Source organism: Acomys russatus, chromosome 1, assembly GCF_903995435.1.
Source record: "Acomys russatus chromosome 1, mAcoRus1.1, whole genome shotgun sequence".
In the NCBI taxonomy this organism is placed as follows: domain Eukaryota; kingdom Metazoa; phylum Chordata; class Mammalia; order Rodentia; family Muridae; genus Acomys; species Acomys russatus.
In genome coordinates this window covers 117,527,542-117,545,854 of record NC_067137.1, presented here as the reverse complement: position 1 = coordinate 117,545,854, position 18,313 = coordinate 117,527,542, and the positions used below count along the sequence as shown (strand labels likewise).

Sequence of the window (18,313 nt, the reverse complement as noted above, 5' to 3'; positions counted from 1 at the left end):
CTCACAGACCAATAGACAGGATTCACAGATCATACACCACTGACCCAACACTGCCCCTAGCCGTCTCTCACACTTTTTATGTTTTTATTGCATATTTGTCTCAATTAACTAAATATGAATATTTACATGTGTAAACACAAATATTTACATGTGTAAATACAAATATTTACATAACTATTCATCACAAAATCTTAGCATAGGGTCCTGATGTGTTGAAGTCCACCCTGACTCTCTATCTTTTCTCTTAATTTTGGAAATCCTCAGAATTGTGTTCATAGTCATGTTGAGTCGACCACACAGTCTAATAGGCCTCATAGGAGCCTACATCTGCCTTTACCAAGACAAGAGTGTCTGTCTCATCAAGGCCACCCAAACCAAGAAAAGAACTTTGTCTTACTTACATGCGTTGCTGAGCTCCTTACACACAGGGCTATGGTAACCATGGATCTCTCAGCCAGGAAACAGTGTGTTAGTCAGCATCCATCCAGGGAATCAAAGCAGCAAAGATAATAAAAATATCGATATTTTGTCCAATTATTGTGACGTTTCTTCTTTTATTATTTAAAAGTCAAATTGTTGTAACAGTTTTCTTAAGAAATCAAGTAATATTTAAAATTAAGGCTTTGACCATCACAAAGACTTAAGGCATTAACTTTACTGTATAAATGACCTCGGATAAAGGTTATATAAACCTTTATGCCATCATTCTAAATAGATTTTCAGTGTGTGTTAATATCACTAGTGGTCAAATATTTATCTTCAGAATTGGTCAATGCCTTAAATACCTTATCTGCATATATGTATGTCGTGATTCAATGACCCACTATGAAAATGATGAGCGTGCATGATCGTAATGCCTAATATGTGCCGCACATGCCTAATTTTTAACCCCTGCATGAGGGGGCACATGGGACATCCTATGCTGTGGACCTCAGAACTCCAATGATATAGTCATCGTCAGTGACTTATAATCCCGAAACCCAGTCATCATTGGCCCATATTAGACTTCTTCTTCTCCAGTAACATGTGCATGTTGGTGGACACGCCCATTCATTAACAACTCAGATGACAGCAAATGATCTCATGTTGCCCTACAGGATGGCCGGTATCCTTGCTGGATACATTCTATGCTCTACAATAAGAGAGCACGCCATTGGATCAAACCAAGAAAAATAATTTAGGAAAGTACTCACCCAAGTTTTGTGTCTTAATGTGGACACAGAGGGTAGGAATAGCCTATGTGAGCATGGCCTGTGTTTAAAGCATTTTGGAGCCACTGGTTCTGTGGGATGAGGACACGGGATCATAAATACCTGATGGCTTCACTAGAGTAAGCTTTGTATGACGTTTTCTGGAGAAAGCTATGAACCTATAGTAATACTTATGTATTTTCTTTTTTTTTTAATTAAGTTTTGGGGTCTGGTTCATGTCAGTGTGTGGTGATTTCTTTGCAAATTTTAAAAATAAAGATTCAAAAATTAACAGTGTCAACTGTGAACTACCCCCAATCAATATTGATAGTCACTTATAATCCCTAGATCTAAACACTTCTGGCAGAGAGGAAAAACGTTCTCGATCGACATGTTTTTTAAGGACTGAAAGTGTAAATTACACAAATGACCAGGGTTCCTTGCTCTGCCATATACACTGATTAGCCAACCTCTTTTTCCATTTATTTATGTATTTACTTACTGATTGCCTAACTGATCAACACATAACAACAAATCGCAGGTTATTTATTCAGCATCAAGTCACAAATATCTTAGATTAGATATAGGATTTCAGAAATGCACTAACCTCAGTCTAGGTATCCTATGTCCACAGCAGAAAACCTTAGACCCTTGGCCACTGAATACTCATTACATCAGATACAGTGAGTCCATTCTGGGAAATAAAACATAGGTAGGTTATGAGAATGGAACCACTGTGGTGTTATCCTTACTACAGATGTCAACATCTTACTAGGTTCACAGAGATATTAGGAGGGGAATTGTTAAGTTAGAATGGGCCTAGTTTTCTCAGGGTCAATTTTACTCTCTGTATAACAAATACAAATCAAAGCATTTCTATATCTTCCAACAGTACTCATAGAGACAACCGTGTATGTCTTCCTTGGAAATGAGATGAATCTGGATGGGCTGATGCTGAGGGATCACGTCACAGGTCTTTCTGGTCAATGCCAATAGCCATCCTTATTCTGTGCGTGTACTCGTTAAGTGAACATCTGCATGGCCTACTTGGGGATGTATTTGCTCACCAATCTCTTTCATCGTATATCCTATTTCAGGGACAATTGAGAAATTCACAAGGTAACAATATGGAAGAAAGGATGAATCTGCCTACAGGCACACAACCCAGGAAGAGCTGTGAGTGGTGGCTCATGCCAGCAACTCAGACAGAGGGATGCGCAGGACACTGGGAAGCTGCAAGCCATGCTAGACTGCATCATGAAACAGAGAAGGGGGAAGTGAGGAGTGGAGGAAATGACACCAAGGGGAAGTGAGGGAGGAAGAGAAGTAAAGAGTAAGGAAGGGCTAGGAGAGGGATAAAAGGGAATGAGAGAGAAAGGAGGGAATGACAGAGAAACAAGTGAGTGGGTGTGTGGGTGAGCAATCAAGGTTAGACAGAATTTGAAAGAGAATAAGGAAATGAGAAAGAAGGAAGGTTTGAGGAGAGAGAAGAGGATAGAGAAAGGGCAATGGGGAAAACTAAGAGAAGAAGAGGTAGAAAGAAAGAACAAGGGAAAAAAAGGAAGAAGAAACTAACTAAGACAGGGATTAAAGGGGTACAACCAGAGATTTTTTTTTAGAAGTTGACTGAGAGGAAGAAAGAGAGGTAGGGAGAAAAAGGTAGAATGGAGAGAAAGAAGAAGGGAAGTTTCTCTTAAGAAAGCCTGATTATATGCTTACCAGCAAGGGTTAAAAGCCACACCTCTGGATGGGTGGATCATAGTTCTTTAGAAACTTTCGTAAAAAAAAATAATGACTATTTTACTACTTATTCCTTAAACAGAAGGTTATCTTAGTTTGCCTATGAGATAGGATATTGTATTGCACACTGGTCAACACTCCCAGAAAAGTGTCAAGGCCTTCCTAACTGCTCTAATATCCACCTCGAAACTCATTTCCAAGGCTTGAATGGATTAGCCCCTCACAGACTTTACTATTTTGGATGAACAGCATTCCTTAGACCATACTTCCCCCCAAAAAGCCCTACCATTTTCTTATACAAACTCCCCACTGTCTTTTCACTTAATTCTTTTCCGTGTTTCACTGATGAATTGATAAAACGATCAAGACTCATAAATAAATTTGTAATAAGGCGAGGGTATAGCTCAGTACAAGAGTGCTTGACTAGTCATTTGGGGCCATGTCACGTGTCTGTAGACACAAGGACCTAAGTGATCCTAATTCCATTTCAGGAGCTATGGCCCACAGAGGAAGTAGGAAACTCACTTTGCATACAGAGACAATATTTTCCATGATTTCATATCAGCTTAAGCCTTCCAGTGAACAAGACACAACATGTGTTGTTTATTTTTTAAATAAATACAATCATCATTGCAAAAATGTTTATTTGCCTTTTTTAGAGAGTCATGTTGGACTGGATTAACAATCTACCTGTTCCTGTTTTCTTCTGAAAAGGTCCTCACTGGCCTGTACTTTGGCTTTGATAATTGAGATAATAATGACATTTGCCTATATTTGTGCCATTACAACTGTCAATGCACAAATATTGCACAATATTAATGCCCGATTATATCACATATATAAAATTTATCAAATTATATTATTAAGCTTTAGAGCTGTCTAAGGGAACGCTGGTGATTCAGTGTGTCATCAGAGCAATTTCAATCTTAAAGATACTAATAAAATGTTTCTGGACATGTGTATCTGTCATTAATGGTGGGTGTCATTCTTGAGTAATTTGGATTTATTTAACACTAAGGAAAAGCAGTCAGAGTAGCACAAGAACACGGACTGTACTTACAAGGCCTGCTGTGTTCCTAAGACCCTCAGCTAGCTGGGGACGCCATGATCCAGACAGAAGGATAACTCAGCTTGAGCATATACCCAGAGGTAAAAAGAAAAACAGATTATAAACACAACTATGTTCTAGCCAATGGTCCTTGCATTGTTACATTTTATTTTATCCATCTAAGTATATAAAGCTATGATACATTCTTCTTCAGAAAATAAGTAGGAGACTTGGTTCTTACCCTAAAAAGAATTTTGGCCACCATTTTGAAGAGCACACAGAATGCTCAGCTAAGGGATTTTTACCTGGAGATCTTTATCACTAGTGGATTTGGGAATGTTGGAATTTGTATGTGAGTATCACTACAAAGTATTATTTTCAAAACTGAAGAATACTTTGCTCTTTTCATTCATTGTATTTTAACCTAATTATATAAGTGGAATAAAAACTTGGGAACATAAAAGATTATGCGAACACAGCTGATACCTATATCACAACTCCACACTGCATGTGTTTTAGTGTGGACCTCAGACTCCCAGACCTGTAGTCATGACCCACGATCATACACCATCAGTGGTCATCATTGATCCAACACTGCCCTTTTCTTTCTCTCAAACTTTCTGTCTTTTTGCTACCTAACTATTTGTGTCACTTTGTGATGACCTAGCTGGTCATCACAAAATCCTGGCACAAGGTCCTGGTGTATTTAGGTTAGTCAACGGATCTTGTGCCTCCCTGACTCTGTCTTCTCACCTAATTTTGGAAATCTTCAAAATGGTGTTTAGAGTCATGTCGAGTTGACCACACAGTCTAATAGGCCTGATAGGAGCCTACGTCTGTCTTTACCAAGACAGAAGTGTCTGATCAAGGCCACCCAAAACAAGACAAAAACTATGATTCCACTTACATCAGTTTCCATGCTTTCACACATGAGGATAGGGCAGCCATGGGCCTCCCAGCCAGGAACGAATGTTTTAGTCAGCATCCATCCAAGTAGTGAGTACAAAGCAGGGAAGATAATAAAAAGATTGATATTTTCCCAATTGCTCCTACACTTCTCCTTTCACTATTTGTTATTCGAGATTCAAATTGTTATGACAGCTTAAGAAATCAAGTAACATTTAAAATTAAGGCCTTGATCCTCACTACGGCTTAACCCATTAATCATACTACATTTGTGAACTTGGATAAAGGTTACGTGCATCTTTATGTCAATTATTTGTTGACAGGCTTTCAGATTTTCTGCATGTATTAGTAGCATTGTGGCCAGTTGTTTATTTTCATAATTGGTCAGTGTCACTAGTAATTTACCGGCATTTGTGTGTATATTTATACCATGATTCATTGATGCACTAAGAAAATGTATGGAAGTGCCTAATGCTCAGTGTGTGCTGCAGATGCCTAAAATTTATCCTTTTTCTAAGATGGGAACAGGAGGCATCTTATGGTATAGACCTCAGACATCCAGCATGTAGTATAATCATCGTCCACGACTTATAGTGCTGACCCTGGTCATCATTGGTCCACACTAGCCTTCCTCTTCTCTAGTAATAGATGCAGGTTTCTTGACTGACACATTGATTTATTAATAATAAAACTATGTATGTATAGGAACAGCCTAAGAGTGATTTTATTTCATTCTTCAGAATAACTCAGTCCCTTTCTGGAATACGTTCAACACTCTGTAGGAACACAGAGCATCTCATTAAGCAAAACAAGGCAGAATAATTTTGAATATTACTCACGCAAGACTTGGGGTCCTCAAGTGAGCATGAGGACACAAGAAGAGTTTGTAAGTGTGGTCCAGTGTCTAAAGCAGACTGGAGCCATTGGTTCTGAGGACGGGAGCTCTGTGGATAATGAAAATGTGATGACTTAACTTGTGTGAGCTTCGTAAAATGTTCTCTGTAGATGTCTGTGAATCTTGACAAAATTAAAGTCTTTGGGTCTGGTTCATTTTAGCATGTGATGATGATTTATGCAATAATTTTCTAATAAAGTTTAGGAAATGAAGAATGTCAACGTTTCTTCCTTTTCAGTGTAAGTCCTGGCCAGTCTTAGTACGTGTCTGTGCAAATGGGATTCTTTCTTCCTGCAACTTCAAAGAACTAGCACAGAAATTTTATAATAGAACAGTCTGTCGAAACAAATCAACGTGATCATACCATTGCGAAACTGTGAGAGTATCAGCTTAAATGTCCACTTTCTATATACGATAACGCCATTACAACTGTGATTCCACAGACAGAGCACAATATATTACCGCCAGATCATAGTATATGCTCAGTAATGGAAAGATTGACTCATTTTTTCCTAATTTTTAAAATTAAACTGAGGATTGGGATTGAAATACAGTGAAAAATAGAACAGAAATCAAAGTTGCTCCTCAGGGGCATGTTGCCAGCCCAGGATTATGGGTAAACCCCCTTCAATTGGGATTTTATTTAGTTAATAATCAACTTAAATAACTATTTTGTTCTTTTCTTAGTTTAAAAAAAATACAACATACCTCAAAATAACAAATATTTATCCAAGTGCTACATACCCCACAGCATCACTCTTGATCAATTTATGGCTAGAAGGTAGTGCTTCACAAATACAATAGTAATGATTCTTATTGAATTAAAAACTCGCATATTTGGAAGAGAAATGACCTATTTGTTTGTGTTCACTTATAGGATTCTTGGTTGATTTATACAGAGCTTTAATGCACAGAAGCCCAAGAGTAGAGCCTGTGTTATTTTTGATTGCCAGTTAAGCTCATATCCCAAAGAGATAATAAATGGGATTTTTCACAATGGACCTCAGAGTCACAGGGCTTAATCAAAGTCCTCCATTCAGACACCCCAGGGTACTCATCACTGAGCCATAAGCAACCTTTGACCTCTCTCTCTTTTTTCCTTCCGAGCCAGTTTTGTTTATCGACCCACTCATCACCTCACTGGCAGCAATAAAATAAATATTCATGAACTTAAAAGAAATAGCTAAGAACAATACTTTTTTTTTGGAGGTCTCCTATAGGTTCTTTTCTCATTGCTTAGCTCTTTCCCCGGCCTCTTTTTCCAGGGGCCTTCAGTGAACCATGGATGGATCAATTCGCATGCCTGCCTCATGGCCATCACATCTGTCTCTCTTTCCTATTCCTGGGTGTGGCCTTCTCTGTGCAGAGCTGTCTAAAAGCACTCTGCAGTATAAAGCAAACATGATAATAGTCCTATCTCCAGCGCAGCGCCCCATAACCTCAGGTAGCTACTGAGTACTTGAAGTGTGGCCACTGGAACGGGGAAATCGAATTTTACATTTCACTTCACTTTAATTACTTTATATATAAGCGGCCATGTGTGTACGGTGGCAGCCATATTGGACATGCAGCCCCAGATTCTGTGAGCAGATAACTTGTAAGGAAATGGCAGTGCGCAAATAAAAGGGTTCGTGAAATAACGTACGCCAGTTGGATTCGTAGCCACTGTTTCCTAATGTATTGTACCATTGGTCTGTAGTGACTAGACTTAAATAATTCAATGCACACTGCAAAGAAAGCGGCCCTGATTGACAGGTGTCTTTGATTAGTCTGTAGACAGAACGTATCTTACCCACAGAGGCAGCAGCACCTGCTTCGTCTCAGAGTGAGTCAGCTACAGTCTTCATTCTGTCAAATACCAAGTTTTAAAACAATGAGCCGTTTAGATCCACATCGTCTTAAAAGACATTAGTTTGACACTAAAATATTCATGAAGTCAATTCCCATTTTTCTCATTGACCAAAGACTAGCTCACCTCTTTATTTATCTAACTCTTCACTTTAAATGATAAAATGAACTAAGTTCAATCCATTACTTAGAAACAAGAAGGGTCAAGATTGTGCACACTTGTCTATGGGTCCCACCAGGGTTAGAAGTATAATCCCTTTTCCAATGGATATTTTTTAAATAAATGAATGAATAGCACACGTTTATCAAAAATTAAATGAAGCATTTAAAAAGGGAACTACAATGAAACCTGAATTTTTTTTTTTTAAATTTAAAGACAAAACAGTCTGAGTTCTTTGTTTTGTTTTTAGTGAAAGGAGGGACACAGACCCAGTGTCACTATGTAGCTCAGGCTGGTCCTGAACTTGTGACCCACCTGCTATTTATACACACACACCCCTCACAGGGATTGAGGGCTTTAAGACTGTGCAATGGTGGTCTGTGCTATTCTTCATGACAGCCCACACCCAGCTCTCTCTCTATTCCATATCGGCACAGTTACACAGCTCATGTCTTAACAACTTCTCATAAAAATCAGTCTAGATACATAAACTATGAACATCCCTGGTCCAAATACCCAAGAATTCTGAACAGCTGCTCTAGCCTGTTTCCTTCTTGGACATGCGAGGCCACTTGATAAACAGAGACCTCAGCATTCCACATGCTCAAATCAAAGTTTTGATTGAGACATCTTGTGATTCCATGCTGGCCACTCCTCCTCTCCATACACTTCAACCTTTATACTCCCGTGAACCACAGTGCCTTCTCAAAGTACTACCTGAGACATGGCTGCACAAGCACAGTCCCTGTCCATCAATAAATAGCGATGGAACTGAACCATATCAATCAAATGGTTCTTATCAGAAAGAGGCAGAAGGAATAAACAGACTCTATGAAGGCATCTCAGAACTACAGCACACACTGTGTGCCACCATGACAGCATCTCAGAACTATAGCACATGCAGTATGCCACCATGACGGCATCTCAGAACTACAGGACATACAGTGTGCCACCATGATGGCATCTCAGAACTACAGGAGACACAGTGTGCCACCATGACAGCATCTCAGAACTACAGGACACACAGTGTGCCACCATGACAGCATCTCAGAACTACAGGACACACAGTATGCCACCATGACAGCATCTCAGAACTACAGGAGACACAGTGTGCCACCATGACAGCATCTCAGAACTACAAGACACACAGTGTGCCACCATGACGGCATCTCAGAACTATAGGAGACACAGTGTGCCACCATGACAGCACCTCAGAACTAGATCACACACAGAGTAGCACCTTTTGAAAGCGTCCTCTAAACCACTAGCCACCAGGATCTCTACCAGCCTGAAAATGCCGAAACCAGCTGCGGCGGAGGAAAGATGTGGAGCATCAACAGCTCTAGAAGTTGACTCAATTCCCTTCAACATTTTCAAACTCATCTTATTTTTCTTTTATTTTTTATTTTTTCCCTACGATGGGTTCATGTTACTCTTTGGCCTACTTCACTTCTTTTTACAGTGTGCTTGGGCTTAGTTCGGGGGGAAATGCCCTTGGTCTTTGTACTTCTGGAGCCCTTGTGAACTGATGTGATCACACCACTGCTCCCTACCCCCAGACATAACAGCTAAGAGAGCTTCACCATGGGGCAATGACCAGAGAGCCAAGGCTAGAAACTGATCCTGACGTCAGTCTGCGAAATGAATGGAATGCCTACATTTCAGGAGAATCGTGAGTCAACGTTCTCGCTGCTTTACCTAACATGAGAGCCAGTCACCTCAGCTTCAGGTCCCCAAACTGACACTTCTGTGCGCTACTCACTCCGCTCTTAGACAAAATTTAAAATGGAAAGATCTTTGACTCTGTCACTCAAAAGGAAAAGAATGATCATCGGTATCCATCTAGATTAATACCTGTCTGGCCATCTGTCTGGCAAGACTGATAGGAATCTCAAGGACCACAGAGGCAGAGGACCCTGAGCAAAGAAACTGTCACAAAATGGGATGAATTACTGTTCAACTCCTCCTTTATGTATGTATTGCCATCTGCACTTTTGCACAGTGGCCCGGGCCGTGCCAAACAGGACTTGCTGCAGGAAGGCACACTGACCAGTGTGGAAGCCAGCATGCAACGCAGTTTGGAAAATGTATAGTATGGCTGAAAAACTTAATTCTTCTTTTTTTTTTTTTAAACTAATTGGAACTTAACTGTTTATCATAAGATGAATCTGAACAGTGAGGGCTGTGTAGCTCTTAAAGAAAGAAGAGTGTTCCTAGCACTTCAGCGGACTTAAAGAGAATCAGAAGGATTAATTATGTGTTTGTTTACTTTTTACTTTTTAAATTAAATAAATACATTACATTTCATGTAAGGTCTTGTTATATAGCTAAGGCCAGCCTGGAACTCACAGTAATCCTCTTGCCTCCACCTCCCAGGTACTGGGATTCCAAGCACGCGCCACCGTTCTCATCCCTCGTGATGGGTTCAGACAGGAAGCTCTTCTTTCATTCACTTATAAAATTAGCAACCATCTTCATGAACCCGCAACATTAAGCTATGTTTGTGTTTGTCCACTCATTCCTTACAAAACGATCCACAACTTAACTTTCAAAAAGAACAACTATGTTTCTCAGCCATACCACACTGCTAAATTTTTCTTTTCAAGTGAAAACTAGTCAGTACCAGCATCTGTAAGGATGACTGGACTTCAGTGTTCTGCCTCTGGCGGCTCCCGTGTTTCAAGGGCTAGTCATTAGTCTTCGAGGTTTTGGGAATTGTGTTGTTCATCAAAATACTCTTTTGTTAGTGTGTTTAGTAAGATGTCTCACTGTGTTGTTTCTATTTATGCAGAATGTACCTATTTATATTAGTAACTGGTTTGAGATTATACTGAAGACAGAACTTTATGGGTACATTTTGAAATAGTCATGCGACCCAGCAGAAGCCACAAACAACAACGCACAGGGGACAGCTAAGTCCTCTCCCTGAAGTGAACAACAGTCTCTGCTTAGCCCCTTCCATAACTGCATGCAGCACAGCCTTTTGTCTTTACTAATGTATTGATTGGCATGATAGTGGCCTGACACACATGAACAAGGCAAGACCAAAGGCACATTTTCCATAGGCACAGTTGACCACACAGTCACAGAGCAGGCTCAGTCAAGAAACTGAATTCAGTCAGACACCCCATGCATGCCTATCACCGACTCAGACCTGGTATTCCACGCTTTTAGTCAGCTATATTATTCGTGACTTACTCATCGATTCACTAATAATATAATCAATATCCACGAATTAGGGGAAGAAAGATACTTGAAGATAGAAATATATCTCAACAGTGCATATCCTGCAGAGCTACTGCCAGCCCTTTCTGCTGTGAGCCTCAACATGGTAAATCTGAAGGAATCCAGCTGTGTGTGCACCCTATCAGTTGCTGTCACTCACACAGCCCTGCTGGGTATTTTCACTTAACATCTGTATTTTAAAGGCGGTACAATGAACTCCCAGGTGATAAGAAGACTCTCTGTTTCATTACATTTTCCTCTCAGTGAGGAGACCACGAACACAATACAATGGAGAAATGCCTACGTCCATTAGGATGCAAATCATGTTAGAATATTCTGGAAATGGCTGGACTGTGCACTCAGCTTTTTATCCTGAGGAACTTGGTTGTGCTGAAGTGGATCCACCCTGGTTATTAACTCACAAAACATTCCCATCACTGGTGAGCTCATGGCCTCTTTTGAACCTGCGCCTCAGGAACCACCCTGAGGACGTGGTGGCACCTGCCTCCCAGCAAGGACACACAGGTTGATTTGCACTTACATATGTATCTTCCCTCTGATCTAGCAGTAAACAGGCAACATCTTCCCCAGAACAGGACTGTGGAGCCGTACTCATTCTGGGGGGTAAAATGCAAGCATTCAAGTGAATTAGTGTCATTTGGCTTTTGAGGAAAAACAGCAGGTGGGGGTGATCAATTAGCCATAAACTCTGGCTCGCGTTCCGGTCGGAACACTTGGGAAGGCAGCCTTTCTTTATAGTTATCACCTTATGGGATTTAAAAGCAAGAACAGCACTTTATACTTATGAACCTGCATAAGTTTTTACTTTAAATAATGTAATGAACACCACTGAACCCAGCAGTCAAAGCAAGAAAAATAACTCTAATTATTAGGAACATCTGGCGTATTTGTTAGCAACATACATAAGAGCAAGGTTGTCATTTCTGTTGAATTTTGTGCAAAACTGGAGGTGAGAGAGTTACCATATGTCTAAGCTCTGTAACGGCCCAAACTTAACTTTCCTGGGTTAAGTGTGTGCACGTATGTGCTGATGCGTATGCATGCCATGTTCACGTGTGTGAATGGCCAGCTAGAGGACAAAGTTGGGTGCCAGTCCTCAGAAGCTATTCACCTTGTTTTCCGAGGAAAGGACTTTCACTGGTCTAGAGCTGCTCTGCCTCTCTAGCACTGGAACTCAGGTACACACCATCACACTCAGCTGTTTGTTTGTTTGTTTGTTTGTTTTTTTAATTTACCTGGGCCCTGGTGATGGAAACTGGATCCTTGAGGTTTCAGGGCAAGTGGCTGACCGAGCTATCTCCCAGTCCTGCTTAACTCACTCACCAACTGGTTTGTTTAATTTCTCATAGGATTCTTTAGAAAGCAGAATTGTGTAGAGGTCAGAGGACAACTTGTAGGAGTCTGTTCTTCTCTCTGAGGTTTCAGAAATAGATTTCAGACCACCAGCCCTACTCACAAGAGCCATTACACATGGAGCCATCCCATCTGCCCTGCGTTGGGATTTTTGTTTGTTTTGTTTTTGTTTGTTTGTTTGTTGTTGGGTATTTTGTTTTTAGAGGGATGTACCGTTGGCTGTCCTTAAGCTCCCTGGGACTGCAAGCATGCACCATCTTGCCAAGTTGTATTTCCTTATTTTTTATTCATTAATATCTTCTTCATTCACGGCTAATTTTATTACAGGAATATGTGGGTCATGCCACGAATCCACAAAGATCAAGCTTTGGGGACTCGTCTCTCTGAGATGCAGACACCACTTCGCAACAGTCCTCAGATTTCATAAGGGTTTAATCACTGTCCTCGGTCAGAAACCCCATGCTCCTCATCACTGGCCCATGCTGGGTGTTTGCTTCATCTGTTTACTGATTGATACACAACTGACAACACAGTCCCCAAAACAAGATCTTTGGATTGGGGCTCTTTTCTCATTGAGATATTCAAGTCACACTAAATCTCTCAGGAGGCTCAAAGGTGCACTATGGACTGTCAGCATCTCTGTTTTGGATCAAATCCACATCTAGTTTTTGATTGGTTCTCTTTCATTTAATTCATTCAGATGTCAAAGATGGCCCCATGAAACGTAATGGAGCTCCATATCTCAACTTGTGCTTCCGAAACACTCATAGGCTCATATATATTCGTAAGAGGCATCCCCAAAGGACTACTACTGTTGGCACTGCAGAGCTCAACCACAACACTAAGGTTCTGAGGGTAAGTTAAATAAATAACCATCAACCATCCTCTTCTTTTTAAAATCATTTCTCATGTGCCAATTTGGCTTAAGAATGATTTTGTAAGTCACAGTGCATTCCCAGGATTGGTCCACACTTGGAGAGAGTTCTCTGTTTTAGGTATGGGAGTTTTTCTCATTTGGAACTTGATCAGCTAGCATCCACAAACAAAAGACTCCCAACAGAGGCCATGAACTACAGGTCTTACCTTTATCCTCATCTATGCTTCTTACCCAGGACAATGGTTCCAAATTAAATAATTAAATCAGGGGTCCTACGTTCACCACAGCAGGGAAAAGAAGATTTAGAAGAGATTTAGAATTTAATGGGTCAAGCAGAACTACATAATAATAAACTTTTGATTTACTATCTAACTTCAGATGTTATCTATGATAAAGATGTGAGCTCACTACTTCACCCAAGAGTAAGTCCTACAACGATTCCAACCATCTGTAAATCAGGAGGATATTTAAAAATTGCACTTTCTCTTTTGTTAATTACCAGTAAACACTAAGCAGCTCTTTTAACTACAGCTACTAATATACTCAGTATGAAAGCGGGCTACAGACCCCATCCTACGTTGCTTCTGATTAACAAGTGCTCTTGGCTTATTACACTATTTGTTGAAAAATAGGTATGTCTTTCTTATTTTCTGTATCTACTTTTTACTTACATATTAATTCCCCTGAAATATTCCTAATTACACTTCTGACACTGTGTGTGTCTGTGTGTGTGTGTGTGTGTGTGTGTGTGTGTGTGTGTGTCGGAAGACGGGAAGAGTATGGGATGGAATTCTTACATGATAATATTTATTCCTAATTACACTTCTGACACAGTGTGTGTGTGTGTGTGTTTGTGTGTGTGTGTCTGTGTGTCTGTGTGTGTGGTGGGAGACAGGACATAGTATGGGATAAAATTCTTACATGATAATATTTATTCTTAATTACACTTCTGACACAGTATGTGTGTGTATGTGTGTGTGTGTGTGTGCATGTGTGTGTTTGTGTGTGTGTGGTAGGAGGCAAGACGGAGTGTGGGATGGAATTCTTTTTTTTTTTTTTAAAGATTTATTTATTTATTTATTTATTTATTTATTTATTTATTTATACAGTGCTCTGCCTGCATGTACACCTGTGCGCCAGATCTCATTATAGATGGCTGTGAGCCACCATGTGGTTGCTGGGAATTGAACTCAGGACCTCTGGAAGAACAGCCAGTGCTCTTAACCGCTAAGCCATCTCTCCAGCCCGGGATGGAATTCTTAAATGATAATTTTTATTCCTAATTACACTTCTGACACAGTGTGTGTGTGTGAGCGCGTGCGCATGTGTGTGTGTGTGTGGTTGGAGACAGGATGGAGTATGGGATGGAAATCTTACATGATAATATTTATTCCTAATTACACTTCTGACACAGTGTGTGTGTGTGTGTGTGTGTGTGTGTGTGTGTGTGTGTGGCGGGAGGCAGGACGGAGTATGGGATGGAAATCTTACATGATAATTTTTATTCCTAATTACACTTCTGACACAGTGTGTGTGTGTGTGTGTGTGTGTGTGTGTGTGTCGTGGGAGATGGGACAGAGTATGGGATGAAATTCTTACATGATAATATTTATTCCTAGTTACCCCTATGCTGACTTTAAAAATAAATAAATAAATGACTACGTACCCCTAAACAAAAGGCTAAGATCCTTGACTGTTGGGTCGATCTCGTAAAAATCCTTGTCTCATTACATCCCTTTGGAATAACTGCTCAATTTGCCCTCTCTTTTATTCATACTTTTAAATTTTCATAGGTTAATTTCTTAATAAAAGTAAAACCTAAGCTGAGAATGTACTTAGCTTTTTGTACATAAACACACAGTGCTGGTATAGAAATAAAGTCAATGTATCCCTCACAAAGCCAAGAACACACTTCCACACACTGTCCCCTAAAGAGGGGGTAACTGCAAAGGACCTCAGAGCCATATACGGGTTTAATCACAATATCCTGGTTCAGATACCCCATGGTACTCATCATGGGCCCAAACACGCCTTCCTCCCTCCACATCTCTGTCACCTGTTAATCCATTAGACTGTGTGATACAACATAAAATCCCAGGGGCAAGATCTGCCTTTTCTTAAAAAAGAAATCTCCCTTCACCACGGACCTCAGGGAACAGGCATATTCACCAGCTAGGGCTCGTACCTGTCTGCTTTGAGTGCTGGTCCCCTGAACCTTCTACTGAGAGAACCTGCCCATGTGTAAAGATGGCCAGATGAAAGGTAACAAAGCCACCATCTGCCACCACTTGTGATATCGTCACTATCAGCCAGGGCCACACAGATAGGCAAAAACTTTAATCACAAGTGCAGAACACAACACTAAACAGTTCTCACGATAAATGAAATGACTATTGCTTTGTTTTTTTTTTTTTTTTTAATCACTGCCACTATGCCAAATTGGATGAGAGATTTTTGGTTCCTAGGACCTTCCCATCACGGGTCCATTCTTGGAGACTTTAATTCATTTTTTGAACGTCTTTCCCTTTGAGCTACTACTACATATCCATGAACACAGAACCCGGACAAGGCCATGAACCTGATGTCTCACTTACACTGTTCTCTCTGTTCCTTACATGGAGAGCTAACTGCCAAGATTTTGTTTCTTAGAAAAGCTGAGTAATCCAGCTGCCTGTGACCATTCTGTGGAAGAAAAGTAGACTTAGCCAGATTTAGAAGTTTAAACGGAGCCTAGTTGGGTTTCTTTGTTAACGAACCAGTGTTTTCTGTTTACTCTGAAACAATGTAAAAGACACTGGTGCATCTACCCCAAAAAAACCCGCCCCTGTTAATACAGCTATACAAAATACCCTTCTCATACAGGTAGTGGGATCGTCTTCAGATGGTACTACATAGCAGTCATCCTTTTTTATGGTCTATTCTAACTATAAGCTAAATTGTTATGTTCAATCCTAAGAGTTGAACGGCAGTTACAAGTGGCTTGGGTGGCCAAAATAAATGAAAAGTTTCTTGATCAAAGAGGACAAAGTTTTGGACAAGAGAAGTGTTCGTGCTTACAAGGAAACTAAGAAAAGAAAAGCAAATCAAGTAAAAAGAAAAAAAAAAACTAGAAATGAGAGCAAAAAAAAAAAAAAAAATCAATAAAATTGAGAATATCAAGTCATCGCCAGCCAGTGACATAGGTGATCTGACATCAGGTATCCCCTAACCCAGGCAGTGACACAGGTGATCTGACATCAGGTATCCACTGACCCAGGCAGTGACACAGGTGATCTGACATCAGGTATCCACCGCCCCACTTGCCACTGCTCTCCACCCCCTTTCTCCGGTGGATGCCACGGCCCTCTCCCCCAGCCTCCCTCTCACCTCATCCCGGGAGCCAACCACAGCAGGCGTTCGGTGGGGACCTACAGGCTACTCCAGCCAGGAAAGCAGAGCGCAGATCTTCACCTTCCCCTCCATCCATTCCATCACATACTCCTGTAACTGACCCATGCACGGCTTTCCTTTATTTTTTTTTTTCACTCACTTACATGCATGTCTTCTTTTACTTATAGAGGATATAATCTGAACTAAAGAATCCCAACGGAGAGAAAACAAAATGGACTCTTCCTATGCTCATTTGCCACCACAATGGCAGTCGTGTTGTGTACTTTGTTTAACTGTGCCTCTCGGCATATTGAACTTTAATAAAAATCTTGCTGGCACGCTCTAAGATCACTGGCCTGGGTTTTCATTCTTTCTTCATTCATTCAAACCATCATTCTCTCACTCGCAAGCAACAGTAACACCAACAGACACTGAGTCCGAGCAATAACAGACATGATACTGTCATCATGAAGCTGAAGCTGCCTCTTCCCACAGTGAGCATCAGTGTTGCAGGGATGATTAGCTGTCCTGAAGCTCATCAGTGTTGCAGAGATGATTAGCTGCCCTGAAGCTCAGCAGCTCTGTGCTCGCTACACCAGTGCTGCTTCCATATACTGAGCTGTTCTGATATTTTAAATACAGTCCAATAAATAAGCAAAAATTTACCATCTACTATTTCCTTAATAGTGAAAAACAATGTTATCAGTTTCTCAAGACTCAGGGTAAATGGTTATCAATCAGATTTAATAAATTTATGTTGTAATTTATTGCTTCAAATGTACTCACAATAGTATATAAATTATGCAATCACATAAGGAGGCCACATCAACTATCTTTTGTCCTTGATGATTTAAATATTTATTTGTTTAATTGTTCACCTAGTTATATTAATTTACTTACACTGAAACAACACAGACTTAGGAACATAGGTAGCTTAAGATGAAAATTTGAAATATTCCAAATTTCTAATGACATTTACTAAACAAGTGCTAATGAAGTTTATTCTTTTTACATATTCGCTTGGTGTGTGTGTGTGTGTGTGTGTGTGTGTGTGTGTGTGTGTGTGTGTACGCACCATAGCACACACGTGGAGATCAGAAGACAACATCGGGAACCAGTTCTCTCCTTCCAACATGTGGGCCCAGGGGATTGAACTCATGTCCTCAGGCTTGGCAGCAGGTGTCATAACTCACCAAGCCATCTCGTTGGCCTCTACTGGAGTCTACAGTGGACCTCAGAGTTTACAGGGTTTAATCAAAATCATTGATTCAGACACCCCAGACTTCTCATCACCGGTCAGGGCTTGGCTGTGTTTGGTTTGGTTAGTCCTCCTTTTGTTTATTTACTAAGGAGTCACTACCAAAAAAAGGTCAATAAACATGGACCATGATTCTGAAACATGCTCCTGACACTGCACTAAGATACATCTGATGGCTTGCTTTCTAGAGAACTGAGACACTCTTGTGTATTCTGAGATCATATTATTACTCAGCTCCTTCACTTCAGGTCAAAGCCACTTATGAACTTTCCTTGCTCTTCTTTAATTAAACTTATCTGAATTGGCTGGGGGTGCTAGCACACACCTATAATCCCTACACTTGTGGAGGCAGAGGCAGGCGGATCTCTGTGAGTTTGAGGCCAGCCTGGTCTACAAAGCGAGTCCAGGACGGCCAAGGCTACA

At 40.6% G+C, this 18,313-nt stretch overlaps 2 long non-coding RNA genes, 4 other non-coding genes and 1 pseudogene across 7 annotated transcripts; all 7 read right to left on the bottom strand.

Moving 5' to 3' along the window:
- Positions 1-190: 190 nt before the first annotated feature.
- On the bottom strand, positions 191-2,465 carry LOC127194132 (uncharacterized). The gene is made up of 3 exons (XR_007831245.1): positions 1,798-2,465; positions 1,194-1,282; positions 191-447 (listed from the first exon to the last, which is right to left on the bottom strand). It is a non-coding gene; the product is annotated as an uncharacterized LOC127194132 (long non-coding RNA).
- LOC127197191 (small nucleolar RNA SNORD113/SNORD114 family) lies at positions 925-998 on the bottom strand. The gene has a single exon (XR_007831618.1). It is a non-coding gene; the product is annotated as a small nucleolar RNA SNORD113/SNORD114 family (small nucleolar RNA).
- Positions 2,466-4,498: 2,033 nt separating the features above from the next.
- Positions 4,499-4,569, bottom strand: LOC127197072 (small nucleolar RNA SNORD113/SNORD114 family). Its single transcript, XR_007831590.1, has one exon. It is a non-coding gene; the product is annotated as a small nucleolar RNA SNORD113/SNORD114 family (small nucleolar RNA).
- Positions 4,570-5,427: 858 nt separating this feature from the next.
- LOC127197167 (uncharacterized) lies at positions 5,428-5,504 on the bottom strand (annotated as a pseudogene).
- Positions 5,505-6,775: 1,271 nt separating this feature from the next.
- LOC127197249 (small nucleolar RNA SNORD113/SNORD114 family) lies at positions 6,776-6,847 on the bottom strand. Its single transcript, XR_007831632.1, has one exon. It is a non-coding gene; the product is annotated as a small nucleolar RNA SNORD113/SNORD114 family (small nucleolar RNA).
- Positions 6,848-7,486: 639 nt separating this feature from the next.
- LOC127194121 (uncharacterized) lies at positions 7,487-14,012 on the bottom strand. Of its 2 annotated transcripts, XR_007831244.1 has the most exons (4): positions 13,470-14,012; positions 12,269-12,446; positions 11,554-11,629; positions 7,487-7,627 (listed from the first exon to the last, which is right to left on the bottom strand). It is a non-coding gene; the product is annotated as an uncharacterized LOC127194121 (long non-coding RNA). The 2 variants fall into 2 exon arrangements; XR_007831243.1 differs by lacking the exon at positions 13,470-14,012 and having other exon boundaries at positions 12,269-12,552.
- Positions 14,013-17,859: 3,847 nt separating this feature from the next.
- LOC127197217 (small nucleolar RNA SNORD113/SNORD114 family) lies at positions 17,860-17,932 on the bottom strand. The gene has a single exon (XR_007831626.1). It is a non-coding gene; the product is annotated as a small nucleolar RNA SNORD113/SNORD114 family (small nucleolar RNA).
- Between the last annotated feature and the right edge of the window lie 381 nt (positions 17,933-18,313).